General features: G+C 39.9%; 1 protein-coding gene across 18 annotated transcripts in view; it reads left to right on the forward strand.

Annotated features, from left to right (window-relative positions):
* The window catches only part of LOC148848014 (DNA topoisomerase 4 subunit B (DUF810)), a 123760-nt gene that overhangs the window by 44734 nt on the left and 59970 nt on the right, over positions 1 to 19056 (forward strand). The window lies entirely within an intron of this gene.

Here is a 19056-nt window from a genome sequence, read left to right on the forward strand (position 1 = left end):
TGACCAAAATACCCCTGACTCGAGCATTCTAACAAACATGAAGTTTATAATTTTCTTATGAAAATTATGGATAGTTACTAAGGAAGGATGGTTATGGAACCAAGGGAACTACCTTAGAATTTGTGGTTTTTACTTAAAAAAAATCCATCTCCTAGGCAATTCCTAGGCACCTCTTGTTGCCTAGCCTTGCCTTGGCGCCTTGAAAACTATGCTCTGAGATCTCCTGTTGCTTCTCCTCTGTCTTCTATGATCCCATCTGAGGAAAACACAGCATGAATGGCAACTGTATTTGAAATGACTCAATTGCTTGGATTTCTTAAAGGCCCAAGCATCATGTGCTTACTAAAGCACTCACATGAGTTTATAATCCCCTAAGGTCTAATCTTTTGAACCGTTGTTGGACTAGCTGGTTCACATCCTAGAGTTCCTACCAATAACTGAATGCTTCCCTCTTCCATATTGATTCCTGCCACACAACTCTTACCCCAATTCACTTTCAGATTTGATATCCTTTAGAATTCATTGGGTCCCTTAAATTTTCTATTCTATACTCATTACAGTCTTGACAGAAAATTATTATCTCATCTACAAATTGTTAAATGAGAGAATACATTATTCCTCCCTACCCTTCAACCCTTGATCAGATTGTCCAAACCAGCCTTGATGATCATTCTACTTAGGACTTCTGCAATTAGAGTGAACAAAAAGGGGGATAAAGTGTCTCCTTGTTTCATACCTCTTTTTATTGGGAAAAGTCTCTAGGAACCCCATTTAGCAAGATTGAGAAATGTACTGAGCTAATACAACCTTTGATCCATTTCCTCCATTTTTCCCCCAACCCTATCTTCTCTAACAAACTAAGAAGGAAATCCCAATCCATCATGTCATAAGATTTTTCTAGGTCTAAGTTACAAATCAATCCCTTTCCCCCTTTCTTTCTCTTTTCCTCCACATGGTCACACACTCATTTGCCATCAGGATTTGATCCACTATTTGCCTCCCATCAGCAAAAGCTCCTTGAAATTGGGAGGTCACCAAGCATAGACAGGTCTTTAGTCTTCCTCCAAGACTTTGTAAACAATTTTGTACAAGCTTCCTACATGACTAATGGGCCTAAAGTCCTTTGTGGTTTTTGCTTCTTTCCTTTAAGTACCAGAGCTGTGAAAGCTGCATTTGCTCTAGGTGTGATCTCTCCATGAAATTATTCAAAGACATCCATCAAATCACCCTTTATAATTTCCCAACAATCCTTGTAAAAATCCATCGAAAAGTCATTAGGACCTGAAGCTTTTGATTTTTCCATTGAAAACACTGCTTCATTGACTTCTTCTAGACTAAAACTTCGTTCTAAAAGAATTGAGTGAACTTTATGTATCCTTTCCCACTTAGGATCCCAACTTTCCAAAATTCTCCGACCTAAGGTAGCAAAGATTGCTTTAAAGTTATCCACAAAAACCTTAACAATTTCCTCCTCTCTACTAAAAAAGTGTCCTTCAACGTCAATACTAGAGATCAAATTCTTCCTTCTCCAATTTGCTAAGGAGTGGAAAAAATTTGTATTGCCATCCCCTTCCAAAAACCATTTATACTGTTTTGAAATGGTAAAAAACTGATCTTATCATTCCATTGCCAACCGACATATTTATACAGTAAGCTGCTGCAATAAATAGAAAACATCTTCCTAAATCAATCCCTATAATTAAGGGACTAACTATTTTAATCCCCATATTTAAGGGATTATACTCTTCCACAATCCTAGGAATACATATTCACACATTCCTTTTTTTACACAACTACCAAATATAGATGCTAATTACCAAATATGCATCTACACCAGTAACCCCACGTTTTCCAGCACTCCCCCTCAAGCTGGTGAATAGAGATCCTCCATTCCCAGCTTGGCTACAATTCTTCGAAAGTCTGTACTATTGAGCCCTTTAGTAAGTACATCGGCCAGTTGTCCTTTTGTAGATACATAGGGAGTGCAAATCAACTTGCTGTCCAGTTTCTCTTTTATAAAGTGTTGATCAATTTCAATGTGCTTCGTCCTGTCATGTTGAATAGGATTGTGAGCGATATTGATGGCTGGCTTGTTGTCACAATATAGTTTCGTAGGCTCTTCTTGTGGAATCTTCAAGTCTTCTAAAGTTATCTTCAACCAGAGTAATTCACACACTCCTTGTGCCATAGCCTTGAACTCTGTCCCTGCACTTGACCGAGCCACTACATTTTGCTTCTTACTCCTCCAAGTGACCGAGTTTTGCTCCCAAGAAGGTACAGTAACCAGAAGTGGACTGTCTATCTACTAGAGATACTGCATAATCGGCATCTATATATGCTTCAAGAGCCAGTCCCCCATTCCTTCTGAATAAAATTCCTTTCCCTGGATTGGCTTTTAAATAGTGCAGAATTTGATGAGTAGCTTGTAGATGGACTTCTTTAGGATTATGCATAAACTAACTTATTACACTTACAGCATATGCAATATTCGGCTGTGTATGTGTAAGATAAATGAGTTTTCCAACCAGTCTTTGGAACATCTCCTTGTTTGCACTTGCATTCTCACTGGATTCTCCAAGTTTATGATTGGGATCTATAGGCGTGGAAGCTGGTTTACATGCCATATTTCCTGCTTCTCTCAAAAGATCAACAACATACTTTTGTTGAGAGATAAAGATGCCTTGTTTAGAATGTTCAACTTCCATTCCGAGAAAATACTTTAGTCTCCCCAAGTCTTTTATCTCAAATTCTCTGGCAAGGTAGTTTTTCAATGCTTACTTCTCCTTTTTATCATTCCCAGTAATGATTATATCATCCACATAGACTAATAGAGCAGTAACTCCCCCTGAGGCTGTGTGTTTGATAAACAATGTGTGGTCACCTTGACTTTGCTTGTAACCTGTACTAAGCATCACCTTTGTAAACCTTCCAAACCATGCTCTCGGAGTGTTTGAGACCGAATAGTGCTTTCTTCAACCTACAAACTTTGTTCCCCTTAATGCCTTCTCCAAAACCCGGTGGAATGTCCATGTATATCTCCTCTTCTAGATCACCATGGAGAAAGACATTCTTTACATCAAACTATTGCAAATCCTAATTATATTTAGCAGCTAAAGACAACATCACCTTTACTGTATTCATTTTAGCTATTGGGGCAAAAGTCTCTTGATAATCTACCCCATAAGTCTGTGTATATCCCTTGGCTACCAATCGTGCTTTGTACCTTTCTAATGACCCATCAGATTTGTACTTAATTGCGAACACCCATTTACATCCTACAACCTTCTTGTTTCTCGGTAGATCCACAATTTCCCACGTGTTGTTCTTTTCTAGTGCCTCCATTTCCACTTTCATGGCTTTTCTCCACTCCTTATTAGAAAGTGCCTCGGCTAGAGTATTAGGAATTGGAATGGTGTTAAGGCTGGCTAGAAAACTTTTATGGGGTTCAGAGAATCCTTGGAACGACACAGATTTGGCTAAAGGGTACAATGGGCGTTTGGTACATTCTCTGGTTCCTTTTCTCAAGGCAATAGGTAGGTCATGCTCATACTCTGACTGTGAAGGTACAGGTTCAGGTTCTGAACATCCTTCAGTTCTAGGATTAGGAGTTGAATCTTGGACTTGCACAAGTTGAGGATCTGGATTTCTTCTCCTAGAGTAAGCCTGCATATATCTCACATCATCATGCACATCATTGGTGGGGTTAACAGTGTCTGGATTTGGTTCAATGGTCAGGTTGTTTGACTCTTGTTGAGGCTTGGAAATGTGGGGCTTAGAGGAGTGTGACTCAGAAGGATGTGATTCTTGATGGTTGGATGACTGTGAGGAGGTTAATACATCTAGGGAGAGTAGATCCGTGGCCTTATCTTCCATTAATGAGGGATCCCCCTGAAGATAAGGTTGAGTGAAAAAGGATTGTCTCTCCTCAAATGCGACACCGATGGAGGTGTAGAATTTTCCGGTGGCTAGATGATAACATTTATAACCTTTACGAGTTGGGGAATATCCCAAGAAGACATACCTGATTGCTCGTCGATCTAATTTTCCCTTATTATGGACATGAACAAAGGCAGTGCAACCAAAAATTCTTGGTGTGAGATTATTTGAGGTTCGAATATCAGGGTAGAATTGAGAGAGGACTTGTATTGGGCTTCGGTTGTCAAGAACTTTAGATGGTAGTCTATTTATGGTGTATGTAGCGGTAAGGACAACTTTCCCCCCAATATTGTTTTGGGACCCGATTTCGAAAGAGAAAGGCTCGGGTGGTTTGCAATAGATGGCCATTTTTCCTCTCAGCTACCCCATTCTGTTGGGGAGTGTTAACACAGGAGGATTCATGCACAATGCCTTCTTTCTCAAAAAATGGGGACAAATTCTGATTAAAATAATCAGTAGCATTATCAGATCAAAACCTTTTAACTTTCACACCAAACTAAGTTTGGACCATGTTATGAAAGTTGGGAAGAATGGTGCCCACATCAGATTTAGACTTAAGAAGAAAAATCCATGTGACCCTAGTGCAATCGTCAATAAAGGTGACGAACCATCTAGAACCAGTAACGTTGGGAATTCGAGAAGGGCCCCATATATCCGAATGAATCAAATAAAAAGGTATTGAAGATCTTTTATTGCTGATTGGGAAAAAATCCCTTTTGTGTTTAGAAAATTCACAAACTTCACAATGAAAGGTTTCAACATCAATCCCTTTAAACAAGGAAGGAAACATTGTTTTTAAAACAGAAAATGAAGGATGACCGAAATGAAAGTGATGACGCCAAATTAAATCTTTATTGGAGGTAGATAAGAATGACTCGTGTGTGACATGCATAACAGTGTGAGATGGTTTGCTGGTTGCTTCAAGGTAGTAGAGTCCATCCCTTTCCTTAGAAAGTCCAATCTTCTTCCCCGAAACCTGGTCCTGAAATACACAATAAGAAGGAAAGAACACAACATTGCAGTTAGTAGATGTTCAAGACTGCTATCAACCTTGAACCCTAATAGATTTCGGGTTCGAAAAAAGAGAAAAAGGTATAGAGGAGAGAGGAGAAAGAGTAGAGAGAGAGCAGTAGAACACAAGAATTGAAAGGAAGGACAGAATCTGAATGTTCTGCCGCTGCCACTTCTATTTTGTATTTATAGGTTATGCTAGTTACATGAAAGGACAAATCTGCCCTTGGTATTTACATAACACATAAAACAATATAAAACTGAAATATAAATAACAACTGGAATAACAGATTGACCATCAGCTAACCCTAGGATGACTAGGTCACATTCTACCCTACGGACAGAGTGGGACCACAGCTGTGGGGCCCACATTAGTGTTCTCTACACTTCCCCTCAAGTTGGGAATAAATGTTTATCATTCCCAACTTGGATAGATCCGCATCTAGCTTCTTTCTTGATACGGCTTTAGTGAGGATATCTGCTAGTTGCATACTGGATGTGATGTAAGGGAGGCATACTTCTTGAGATGAGACCCTCTCTCGTACAAAATGTCGGTCAACTTCAATGTGTTTGGTTCTGGCATGTTGCACTGGATTATGTGCTATATTAATAGTTGCTTGATTATCACAATACATCATCAAGGGCTTCTCATACTCAATACCCAGCTCCTCGAGTAGAGATCTCAGCCATAGGATTTCAGCCACTCCGTTAGCCATTGGCCTGTATTCTGCTTCAGCACTAGATCGGGAGACAACACTTTGTTTCTTACTTCTCCAAGAGACAAGATTACCTCCCACAAGAGGACAATATCCTGAGGTAGACCTTTTGTCATCAACACTCCCAGCCCAATCGGCATCCATATAGACCTCCAGCTTCATGTGGTTATTGTTCTTGAACAGTATACCCCTACCCGGGCATCTCTTCAAGTATGCTAATATCCTTTCTGCCGCAAGAAGATGTGTAGTTGTAGGAGAATGCATGTATTGACTGACAATACTTACAACATAAGTAATATCTGGCCGAGTGAGGTAGAGATATAGAAGCTTTCCTACCAATCGTTGGAACATAACCTTGTCTTCAAGAGGCTCCCCACTCTCTGCGCTAATCTAGTGGTTCTGTTCAATGGGTGTATCCGTAGGCTTGACACCTAACTTGCAACCTCAATACCCAAAAAATACCGAAGTACACCAAGGTCTTTCACCTTAAATTCTTGATGAAGGAGCTGTTTAAGGGACTCAACCTCATGGCTGTCATTCCCTGTCACCACAATATCATCAACATATACTGCAAGTAGTGTCAAGGTGGACTCTACCCTCTTGATGAATAGAGTATGATCTGATTGGGCCTGTACGTAACCGAACTTCACAAGGGCTAGTCTGAATCTATCGAACCAAGCCCTAGGTGACTGCTTCAAACCATACAAAGCCTTGTTGAGCCGGCAGACCTTCTTACCTGTTTCTGCATCATAGAATCTCGGAGGCAAACACATGTAAACCTCTTCCTGCAGGTCTCCATTCAGAAAAGCATTTTTCACGTCCATTTGGTATAAAGTCCAAGTGTGACTTGCTGCAAGGGATAATAGGACTCGAATGGTGGTCATCTTGGCTACCGGGGCAAAGGTCTCCAAGTAATCTATACCATAAGTCTGAGTGAACCCTTTTGCAACTAACCGAGCTTTATACCTCTCAATGAATCCATTTGTATTGTGCTTCACAGTAAATACCCATCTGCAGCCAACTGGTTTCTTTCCTTTGGGCAGATCAACTAGCTCCCAGCTGTTATTTTTCAACAGGGCATCCATCTCAACCTGCATTGCATCTTTCTATTCCGGGACGGATAGGGCTTCTTGCACTGTTCTTGGAATAGGGACATTGGCAACGGAACTCAGGTAGGACATGTAGGTAGGAGATAAGCGATCATAGGATAAAAACTGGGAAATACAGTGGGCTGTAGATGTGGTACAATGTCGTTTTCCTTTACGGATGACAATCGGAAGATCAAGGTCATCTGCAGGAGGTGAAATGGCAACCATAGAGGAAGTCTCTGTGGCCCTTGGGGCTGTAATACCTGGACTTGGAGCTGCAGATAAGATTGGAGCTGGCCTGGACTGCTGATGACCGGGATCAACCTGCCTGCATCGCTTGTGATAGACCCTCAACTCCTGATCCCTTTAACCACCCTCACCATTGCAGCTCTCATCGCCCAATGGAACAGGTAAAGGAACTACCCCACTTTCACTGCTCTCCCCCTGAAGAAAAGGACTCAAACCTCCACTCTTACTGCTCTCCTCCTGAGGAAAGAAAGTGACATCCATGGAGACAAACTTCCTCCTTGAGACAGGATCATGGCAGCAATAACCCTTTTGAGTTTGTGCATAACCAAGGAAAATGCATTTGGAGGCCTTGGGTTCGAACTTGGAGTGATGGGGTCCGAGAAGCTGAACAAAGCAGGTACAACCGAATGTTTTAAGGGGAATAGAAAACAACTCCTCACTTGGGTATAGAAGGGAAAAACGAGATCTCATATCAAGGACCCTGGAAGGAACTCGATTAATAAGATATACCGCCGTGAGGATAGCATCACCCCAGAAGCGAATAGGAACACTGGAGGTAAACATAAGACTTCTAGCCACCTCCAAGATGTGCCTATTCTTCCTTTCTGCAACTCTATTCTGCTGAGGTGTATGAGGGCAAGAGCTCTGGTGTATAACCACATGATTAAGAAGGTAAGATGCCAATGGTTTAGCAAAGTGTTCCTTTGCGTTATCGGATCTAAGAACTTTGATCTTGGCATCAAATTGGGTTAGGATCATTTGATGAAAGTTTTGGGTCAGGCAGGAACCTCATCTCGTGAACACATGAGATAAACCCAAGAAAAACGGGTATGGTCATCAACAAATAACAAGAAATATCTGTACCCACCCATGGAAGGGATGTGATAAGGCCCCCAAACATCAGTATGCACAATATCAAAATAATTATTACTCCTTTTATTACTCAATAAATAAGACTTTCTACAATGTTTAGCAAACTCACAACTTTCACACTGCAACTGAGACAACTCAATAGACTCAAATAAAGCAGGAAACATACTCTTTAGAGACCGAAAGGACAAATGACCCAATCGGTTATGCCAAAGCATAACCGAACTCACACTCTGAGAAACAAAAGACATCTTCTCTACAGACTCTTCCTGACAAGACCTCTCCCCGAGCAGATAGATCCCATTCGTCTCATGGCCAGTCCCAATCACCTTCTTCGTCTCCAAGTCCTGAAAAACACATCGGTCAGGAAGAAGGTTACTGAGCAGTTCATATGCTTGGTAATACTACTGATTGAAAGAAGATTAGTATCAAGCTTAGGAACATGCAAAACAGATGACAGGGAGATAGTACCTGATAACTTGATGTCATCGTTCCCAGAAATAGGGACCAGGGAGCCATCAGCAATAGATACTTTATCCCTACCCGAAGACAACTGGTAAGTGGTAAACAGTGAAGGCTAGTCATGTGGTCAGATGCACCTGAATCTATTACCCAACAAGGTTCAGTAGTACTTGGAGCTGAGTCATGGTAGGCTGAAGCTTGAGTACTTGAATGTGCGAAGGCAAATGTGGCAGGAGCTGATGGTGACTGCGGTGGCTGAGCTGAACTTCCAACTTCCTTTTCTAACTGTATTAGGGCAGCCCGAACTGCAACTAAGGTCTCTAAAGGTTGTGCCAGATGAGGATGCTGAATCAGTGTTCACGACCATATGAGCATTGCCCTTCTTACTTCTCAACTTTGCTGGAACCAAGTGAGGATGCAGTTTCCAACAAGTTTCTTTTGTATGTTTGGGTTTCTTACAATGTTCACATACCACATCCTTTTTGTCTTCCTCCTATCCTTCTCTGAATCACCCCCTGATTTGGGTCTGACAGCTACAAAGGCTGGTGTGAGAGGCTGAGGTTGCATCATAACTTTCCTTCTGGTCTCTTCACAATGTACTAAGGAGTATGCCTGAGAGAGAGTCACACTGTCTCTAGTCAAAATCTGTTGCCGCACAATATCATACTCTGAATTTAGGTCCGCCAGAAATTCAAACACCCGGTTTGTCTCGACTTGCTTTTTATATATCTGTGCATCTTTGGGACTCTCCCACTCAAGAGTTTCTAAGTGATCAATCTCACGCCATAGAGACTACAAGGTAGAGAAGTATACTAAAATCGGTTTCTCTCATTGTTTAAGGTTTTTCACTTCACATTTCAATTCATATGCTTTGGCAACATCAAGGGGTTGGGAATAAGTTTCTTTCATAACATCCCATTATCTCCTTAGCTGTCTTTGCCCACAAGTAATTTCGGCTAATATGAGGCTGCATAGAATTGCACAGCCATGTCATAACCAAGTAGTTTTCTTGGATCCACTTGGTAAACGTAGGGTCTCCCTTGGGGGGTTCTTTCATATCTCCCAAGAGGTACCCTAATTTACCTCTTCCCCCAATAGCCATCACGGTTGATTGGGCCCATTCCAAATAGTTTGATCCATCAAACTTTACGGTTGTAATCTGACCACCTGTCTCAGAAACACTACCATAACTGTTGTTCCCAAAACTGCCTTTTGCCTGATTTTTATACTCCATCTTGGTCAAGTCTTAAAAACAGCACTTGGACTACCAATCACAATCAAAACAGTGTAGGACCAATCTGTATTCACAGTGTATGTGCACAAAATAGGTATAAATCTGATCTGAAACCAACTAGCAAACACAACAGCAGCAGTGCGTACAGTTTTCACCCCTTAAGAGAGTTTGAAAACCCCAAAAGGATCTGAAAATCAGCGTAGAAGCAGGTCTGATATGCTAGGCAGAATTAGGGTTTTAATCAGTCCTTAAAGAAAAACATTTCAGTTGTACATTCCAATCAGTACCATACAGATAGACTTGTAGTAGGGTTAATATGAAACCCTAAACGCTGATCAATGCTAACAAAACTTGAGGACAGCTCCAGGTAAATCACAAGGTTCAGTCTAACATTAGGTCTTACCGCAGGCTTATTAGGGTTTGCCGCAGGTTCACTTTCAAATCCTAGAGTAGAAGAAAAGAACCCTAAGGCAGTTCGGCCCAACAGTAGGGTTTGCTGTAAAACCCTAGAGAATAGAAGGGAGAAAACCCTAGAATGGTTCGGCCGTCCTTTCCAGATAGGTCCAACCTATCCTCTCTGATAGTACTTCTCTTAGAAAATAGATAGCTTACAAGAAAAAAACTGTTCGCTGCCTTCCAAGGTTACCCGAACCCTAGTCTTCTCTGATTCTTCCTGATCACCAACACTCTGCAACCGTGACAAGTCTTCAACAGCTGCTAAACCCTCTGGCGATCTCCAAGAATCAGTCCACGAACTCCACTTTCTCAGCTTCCAGCCCTAGATTCTCATGTGGTCGGCTGGACTAGACTCACATGAGAAACCCTAACCTTGTTCTGATACCAAGTAGATGTTCAAGACTGCTATCAACCTTGAACCCTAATAGATTTCAGGTTCGAAAAAGGAGAAAAAGGTATAGAGGAGAGAGGAGAAAGAGTAGAGAGAGAGCAGTAGAACACAAGAATTGAAAGGAAGGACAGAACCTGAATGTTCTGCCGCCGCCACTTCTATTTAGTATTTATAGGTTATGCTAGTTACATGAAAGGACAAATCTACCCTTGGTATTTACATAACACATAAAACAATATAAAACAGAAATATAAATAACAACTGGAATAACAGATTGACCATCAGCTAACCCTAGGATGACTACGGCACATTCTACCCTACGGATAGAGTGGTACCACAGCTGTGGGGCCCACATCAGTGTTCTCTACACAGATCACATCCTGGGTGAGTTTATGTATAGAGATAAGGCTAGTGGATAACTTAGGAACATGAAGCACATTTTTAAGTAATAGGGATGGAGTAATCTGAATATTCCCAATTTCTGCCACTGGTGAAAGAACCATCAGCAACAGAAATTTTCTTACTACTAGGACAGGGTGTATAGGTGAGAAAATGTAGTGAAGAGGGTGTCATGTGGTCAGTAGCTCCAGAATCAAGAATCCATGGAAAAACACTAGCCGAGACATGTAATCCTAGAGATAAAGACTCACCCGAGAGAGCAAGAGAGGTAGAACCACTTCCTGGTTTCAAGGATCCCAGGAAACCCCTTAGTCTTTCAATTTCTTCATCATTAAATGGCCCTTGACTTGAGTGTTCTTGCTACGGGATTGTGGAGACATTATGGGCCTGTTGAATTGCTTTCAAAACTCCTCGATTGCCCCATTCCTTGCTGGATGTGGGAGGTTTCCCATGAAGTTTCCAGCAGCAATCTTTTGTGTGTCTGGGCTTCTTGCAATAGGTGCACCAGAGGTTATCGTTAGAGTCACGGGTGGTTGTGTCACGAGTCAAGCATGATTCCACGACGACTTTCCTCAACTCTGACAAGGGCTATAACTTCATTTAATGGAGGCACTTCTTCTTTGTCGAGAATTTGTATTTGGACCTGATCAAATTCAGCATTCAGTCCGACCAAAAAATCATACACCATATCTCTTTCAATAAAATTCTTCAAGATCACAATGTCATCGGGGCACTTTGTCTCAAGAACCCGATAATGATCAAGCTCATGCCACAAATTTTGCAGCAGATTTGCATACTCTGTAATGCTTCTGCTCCCTTGTTTGGCCGCCACTGTCTTCACTTTGACCTCTTAGACACGAGCAGCGTCATGGGCTTTGGAATAGGTTTGTCGGACAGCGTCCCAAATAGCCCTTGCAGAGGGAAGTAACATATAAGTATCGCTAATCTCGGGTGTCATTGAACTCCACAACCATGACATAATGATGGTGTCCTCTTTGTCCCAAGCATCAAAATTTGCCTTGCCCAATTTTGGCCTTGTTCCAAGAAGGTGACTAATTTCTCCTTTTCCCTTCAAATAGGTACGCACTAGTTGTGACCACTTCAAATAGTTCTGGCCGTTCAATCTATATGTTGCCTGAATATTCTGCAAATCACCGGTATGAGGATGAGAATTTGTTGCTCCTTCATCGGTTTGGACGGGAGGACTTGTTGCAGTCACGTCGGACATTGTCAATGGAGGAAGAATAAGGCTAGCGGGAAAGGTGAATAAAGGAGGAAAAGAAACACTGCTGATTATAGATCAGCACTAAAGGCCAGAAAAACACGAAAAAAAAACTGGCAATGAAGGCCAGAAAACCAGGGGAAAGATTTGGCAATGAAGGCCGGAGAAAAAAAATCTCAAGGTTGGCAAACCTAGAGCTCTGATACCATGTTTTGAAATGGTAAAAAACTGATCTTATCATTCCATTGCCAACCAACATATTTATATAGTAAACTGCTGCAATAAATAGAAAATATCTTCCTAAATCAATCCCTATAATTAAGGGACTAACTATTTTAATCCCCATATTTAAGGGATTAAACTCTTCCACAATCCTAGGAATACATATTCACACATCCCTATTTTTACACAACTACCAAATATAGATGCTAACTACCAAATATGCATCTACACCAGTAACCCACGTTTTCCAACATATACCTTGATTTTTGTCCACAAGAAATTTCTTATTTTTTAAGAACCACTTTTAACTCTACTTTTAGTCTCCAACATTTTGATCTCTCTTCCACGGTGCACTCTCTCTGAGCCTCCTTAATGTCAATATCCTTATTCTTTTCGCAATTCTGTCCTTTGACACTTCTAATCTTCTGAATTCCTGTTTATTCCATTCTTTGATTTTTTTCTTTAAAAAATTTCAACTTTTTGGTGAATCTTACCCAGTGATTTAAAAGGCGTGCCTAGGTGCATTTTGGGGTATGCGCCTCGCTCAGGTCCTAGGCACACCCCTTTCAAAAGGTGCGCCTAATGCGCCTTGTGCCTTAGCCCTTAGCTCAGCTCCAAGAACCCCCTATTTGCTAATGTTGTTCATTCATTCATTGCAATAAAATATCTTCTTAAAAGGCCATGATAGTTATAAAATCATTATTTTTTATGTGAGAAATAAGAATTTAAGACCCTAACATAGACTTGTTTGAGCTTGCCTCGAGGGGTGTGTTACAAAGGCGACTCAGAATCAAGAATGCAATATCTTTTACATCACATTAGCTACTTGAAGCAATGTAATTAAGGAAAAAAAGAGATTGTGGGTTTTACATGCTTGAAAGTGCTTTATATGTTTGCTTTTATTTTTAAATTTTCATTTGAATACGCTTTACATGTTATGTTTATGTATTTTAATTTTAGATAATAGGTTTTTTAAAACATTTATTTTAAAATTTAAGTTTATATTTTTATTAAAATTATGCTTCATATTTTTTGAATTTTCTGACTTTTTAGCTTTTTTTTTTTTTTGTAATTTTGCACCTTGCTTAAAAAGGCGTGTGCGTTGCCTTGTGCCTTAGGTGCAAATTGGCCCTTGCGCTTTTTTTTTGCGCCTTGTGCTTTTAAAACACTGATCTTACCCCCTTTTAGTGATATTGATTCCACTATCCATCCACTATCCTTTAATTTTTTCAAGAAAACTTGAGTCCTCCAACCACATATTTTCAAATCTAAATTGGGTGGGTTAATTGGATGATGGATTATTTGAGGAATACACACTTCTTAATTATCATCAATGGTTCCCCTAGAGGTTTCTTCTAGGCTTCCAAGGGTTTATGAGAAAGAAACCCTTTGTCTCCCATATTGTTCACCTTGGTGGTTGAGATTTTTAGTAAACTTCTAAAGAGGGCGATGGAAATATTTTTAGAGGTTTAAGAGTGGGGGAGGAGAACCAAGTGGTTTCCTATTTGCTTGTAGATGATACTTTGATTTTTGGGGAATTTAAGGGTATTCAGGATGTGAGAGTGTTGAGACAAATTTTGGAGATAGTTGAAAGGGTAATGGGGTGAAGGCAAATTTAGGGAAATGTAGGTTGGCGCATATATGGTTGGAGAGGGGAGTGATGGAAGAGGCAACTACTGTCTTAGGTTGTGAAATTTGAGATTGACCAATTAAGTACTTGGGGATTCCTGGCTGGGGGACGACCCAAGAGGGGTGATTTTTTGGGATGGTGTCATTGAATGTTTTGTCAAAAGATTAGCTTCATTGAAAAAGAATTATATTTCCAAAGGAGGGAGACTCACTTTAATAAAGTCAACCTCGTCCAACCTTCCGGTGTATTTCTTGTCAATTTTTAAAGCCCTAGTAGGGTTGGCAATCTTGACCGCAACCCATTTGATCCAACCAATCTATTGGTGGGTCAATATGGGTCGAGTAACCCATTAGGGTCAATGGAAAAGGGTCAGGGTGGGTTGGATCGAGGGTACCCATTAAGGTCAGGATGGGTTGGGTCGCATGGGTCAAAGTCAACTCTATCTATACTCGCCAAATCTCAAAAAATAGAAGTTGCAGTGATTCGAACTTAGGCCTCCTAGTGTGCCCACATCTCATTACAGTTCTAAACCACCATGCCACATTTCATTCGTATCCACATGCAATTTTATACAAAAGCAATTTAGTGAAAATGACTTTTACGAAAGCACTTTTACAAAAGTACTTTTACACAAAAGCACTTTTATACGAAAGCACTCCATGAAAGTACTTTTATGAAAACACTTCTATGAAAGCATAAAAGCACTTTTATAAAGGTACTTTTATGAAAGCACTTTTACAAAAGTACTTTTACACGAAAGCCACTTTTACGAAAACACTTTTATGAAAGCATAAAGGCACTTTTTATAAAAGTACTTTTATGAAAGCATAAAAGCACTTTTATAAAAGTGGTTTTATGAAAGCACTTTTACAGAAGTACTTTCACAAAAGCACTTTTTCGAAAGCACTTTTATAAAAGTTGTGCATTTTTTTTTTTGCATTTTCTGCATTTTTTCTGTTATTTTCTGCATTTTTTTGTAATTTTTTGGTATTTTCTGCATTTTTTGCAAATTTTGATATTTTTCTACATTTTCTAAAATTTTCTGGTTTTTTCTGCATTTTCTACAATTTTTTGGTGCTTTTCTGCATAATTTTTACATTTTTTTGGTGTTTTTCATGCATTTCCTACAATTTTCTGGTATTTTTTTGCATATTTTCTGATTTTTTTCTTTAAAAGTTCTGAAATTTCTGTAATGTTTTAATACTTTTGTTGTACTTTTCGTAATTTTCTACAAATTTTTGACTTTTTTTTTGCATCTTTGCAATTTTCTACTATTTTCTGCATTTTTCTACAATTTTTTGCATTTTTAGGTATACGGGTTGACCCGACTTGTTTTTTTCACGTGGCAGTCTTGAGAGATTATTCTCTCAGAATTTATTATTTTGGGTATATGGGCCATCTCGACCCATTTTTTTATTTATAAGTGAGGGTAGGTGGGTTAGTATGGGTGAGGGTGGTTAAGGGTCAATATGGATGGGTCAAGTGGGTCAGGGTGGGTTAGGGTTAGGGTAGGTTATGACCCTTTAACAAGGATTGGTGATCGGCCATGGTGGGTTGGTGGGTCAATATGGGTGGGTTGGTATTCAACCCTTACCCAACCCAACCCAACCCACCCATTTGCCACCCCTAAGCCCTAGTGAGAGTTGTAAGGAGAGTTGAAGTGGCTTTGGAGAGTGGCTACCTTTTGAGGTGGGAAGAAGTGTGCAAATCAAAGGTTTTGGGTGGGTTAGAGTTGGAAGGATCCAGGATAGGAATGTGTTTTTGTTATGGAAGTGACTTTGGAGATTCCCAAGGAAAAAAGAGGCTTAATAGCATTTGGTAATTTGGAGCATTTATGGGCTGCATCCAAATGGTTGGGACTCTGGTTCAGCTAGATGTGCAACTTTAAGAAGTCCTTAGTGAAGTCAATTGTGGCATTACTCCCTACCTATATGCAGCACGTTAGATTTGATGTATTATCTGGACAAGAGGTGAAGTTTTGTGAAGATATTTAGTGGGGAAATAGTGCTTTGTGTTAGTCCTTTCCCAGAATTTATAACCTTTCAACCCTGGAAAAGAAGACAATTGCTGAATTGGTCACTCTGGGGGAAAATGGTGGAGTGTGGAATTTGGGTTTAAGAAGGCTGTTGAGGGATTCTGAAGCAACCAAGTTGATTTCCCTGTTGGATATACTTCAGGAAGTCAACCTTTCTTTGGATGGAAATTGTTTCAGTTTCTGCTACAGTAGCCCGAACCAGCAAGAGGAAGAAGAAGAAGAGGAAGAAGAGAAGAAGAAGAAGGAAAAGAAGGGACTGTCGAATCTGATAGGTAAGCCCTATCAGTCGACCCCTTAATAGTAATTAGTCTCTAATTAATTTCTACAAAGACTAAACTGCCCTTACTTAAGTGTGGGGCAGAGTGTCTCTAATAAAACTGCCACATAACTGATGAACTTACAATTTATCTATATTTTATGAGGTTTTTGCATGAAATTTTATAATGGTTTAATTAAATTTTTGCCGTATTTTAGCTTGATTGCAAGAAAGATTTCAGGGGGAGCCAAATCAACAAAAAGAAGGCAAAAGCAAGAAAAGAAAACCCAAAAATTTATCAAGTTCAGCCCGGCCCAGCCATGAGAGCAAGAGAATTTCATTCGGCCCAAGAAGAGCAAGTGAAACTCTTTGGAAAATCCAAGGGAAGAAGCCTAGCTATGAGGAGAATTCGGCCCAGCAAGGAAGGCCCATTTTTAGCCCAAATAACAGCCTAGAGTGTAGCCCACATGAGCTCAAAAGCAAGCTAAGTTGTAGCCCAAATAGCAGCCCAAAGGGAGCTAGGGGCGGCAACTTCTAGGAGTTTCTTGAAGAGAAGGAGGGAGCACTCTAGAAGGTTCATGAGGGGTGTAATACACCCCATTCTAGAGGCTTCAAGAAGGGGCAAGAGCCCCCTTGAAAAACTATATAAGGAGGCCTCTAGGAGGGGAGAAAGTTGTTCAATTGCTTGAGAGGAAAGCTCTCCCACTCTTAGAGGTTCGGCCACCTTGAGAGAAGAGAAGAGAAGAAGGCTAGGCGCAAGGAAGAAGAAGAAGAAGGGCTGAAGGAAGTTCAAGACAAGCAAGCTAGAAGAAGAAGGTGAGTTCGAATTGAGAGTTTGTGATTCAAAGATCTTCTGTAATAAATCATTTGTAGTTTCATTCTCTTTTGATTTGAATTCAGTTTCTTAGTTATATGTTCTTTCTTCTTTCTCCTTGTTTCCATTCTTCCTTGATGTATTTCAGCTTGTAAAATTTCAGTTCAGCAATCTAATTCTTTTTGATTCATTCAAATGGTCATGCATTGTATTTGAAGTTTCTTGAATAAGGGTGTGATTGTAGATTAATTCGGCCAACTAACCTTCAAAACTCAGATCTGAATTCTCAGATCTGAGATTGCAAGATCTGAATTGCTTGAAAGAGAATTCAGATCTGCAATTTTCAGATTGGGCGAATTAATCTACAGCTTGGAATTCCTAGAGTGCTTGAGAGAGACTCTAGGAATTCAGATCTACTATTCAAGAACTGAATTGAGTGCAAGGTTAGAGATAACTTGCACAATTCAGTTGGTGATCAATTCAGATTTGAATTGATGCCTTAGAAGTGTTTGAAGAAATGCATGCATGAGGATTAGATTCTTGTTAGAGATAGAAGAACCGTCACTCATGCATAGGATGAACATGCACTTGAGAGAGGCTGTTCATGACCTTGGGGTTTCACCAAACCAAGGCTCAATCATGATTCATTCGAATGATCCAAATTGATAGATTGCTGAATTCTGAGATTGACATTTACTGCTTACTCTTCTAACCTGAATTGAAGGCAATTGGACCAATGATTTAGATAGATTTTAATTTAGGATTTCTTAGCTTTCATTAGAGTTTTGATTTATTTGTTGATCAGATAAGAAATGTTCAATTTAGTATTGGTAATTGTTTCCTAAATCCTCGTGGGAACGATACTTCACTCACTACTTTATTACTTGAACGGCTAGTGCACTTGCTAGTGTCACAATGAGCCACACATCAATAACCATACAACTTAACAAAGATAAGATGACTAAACTACCCTTATTCGGCTCACTTTAACAGAAATGATGAAAGGTTTTGGGCACCAACCACAGTGGACAACTTTACCTGTGCTTCTTTCTTTAGGACTTTTGAGCCACCTCCTGAAAACAAACCTTTTCCCTTCAAAGGGGCTTGGTATGGTCCTATCCCTCCTAAAACCAAGATGTTTTGTTGGGAGGCTGTCAACCAAGTTATAAACACCTGTGATAAACTTCAAAGAAGGTGGAAGTTCTGGGATCCTTCTCCTCGTGTGTGTGCGTTCTTTGTTGGAAGAGTGGGGAAAGTACTAATCACCTTATGTTGCATTGTTCCTACACCTCTAGGTTGTGGCAGCTTGCTCTTGGACTGTTTGTAAAAACTTGGAGGGCACTTGCATTGTTCCTACTGGTTGTTCTTTTAGGTTAACCGAAACCGAATTGGTACCTTTGGTTTTTGAAAAATACTGAAATTTGAACCAAATCGATTAGTTGGGTTAACTGGATTTTTTTGGTTTAATTTCCTTCAGTTTCGGGTTTTCATTTTTTGATGAGCACCCCTAACTGACATTTACTTGTATTTTTTATAAGCAACAGTTGAACAGTTTATTAGGAAGTATATTGCCAAAAAATGTATGGTAGTGTGCTAGAAATCCCTTTAGAGTAGCTAAGCCTTGGCTAACCAACCTTACTTTGTTAGGAGTACAACCCTGGGGGATTATGCTCATATTCCTACATGTTGCAATGCAGCTACTTTCTGTGATCAATTTATTTTGAAAGTTTATATAAAATGGATTTCAATTTCATCAAGGGTTACAAAGAAGAAATCATGTTGCATTCCTAAAACACTCCTCTCATTATTACAGAAGCTCATAGTGTAAAATGGAAATTCAAAAGGGTTTTAGGAGTTGGTAAATATGTGAAAAAAGTAAATAGCATTTTAATTGAATTAATGAGAAGAAAAAAATTGATCTTTTGCTTGATATAGCCACTAGTTATGGATGAATTAGCCGCTGGTATACAAAGATGGGATTATGTGGATATACCATAGACATTTGCTAAGAAAGGGTCATAGGGGGGTTGCAACTGCAAATGTTTCAAGTATAACCTTGTATGCA

The sequence above is a fragment of the Nelumbo lutea genome, chromosome 6 (genome assembly GCF_056320005.1).
Source record: "Nelumbo lutea isolate HS-2025 chromosome 6, American lotus-T2T, whole genome shotgun sequence".
NCBI classification, from domain to species: Eukaryota; Viridiplantae; Streptophyta; class Magnoliopsida; order Proteales; family Nelumbonaceae; genus Nelumbo; species Nelumbo lutea.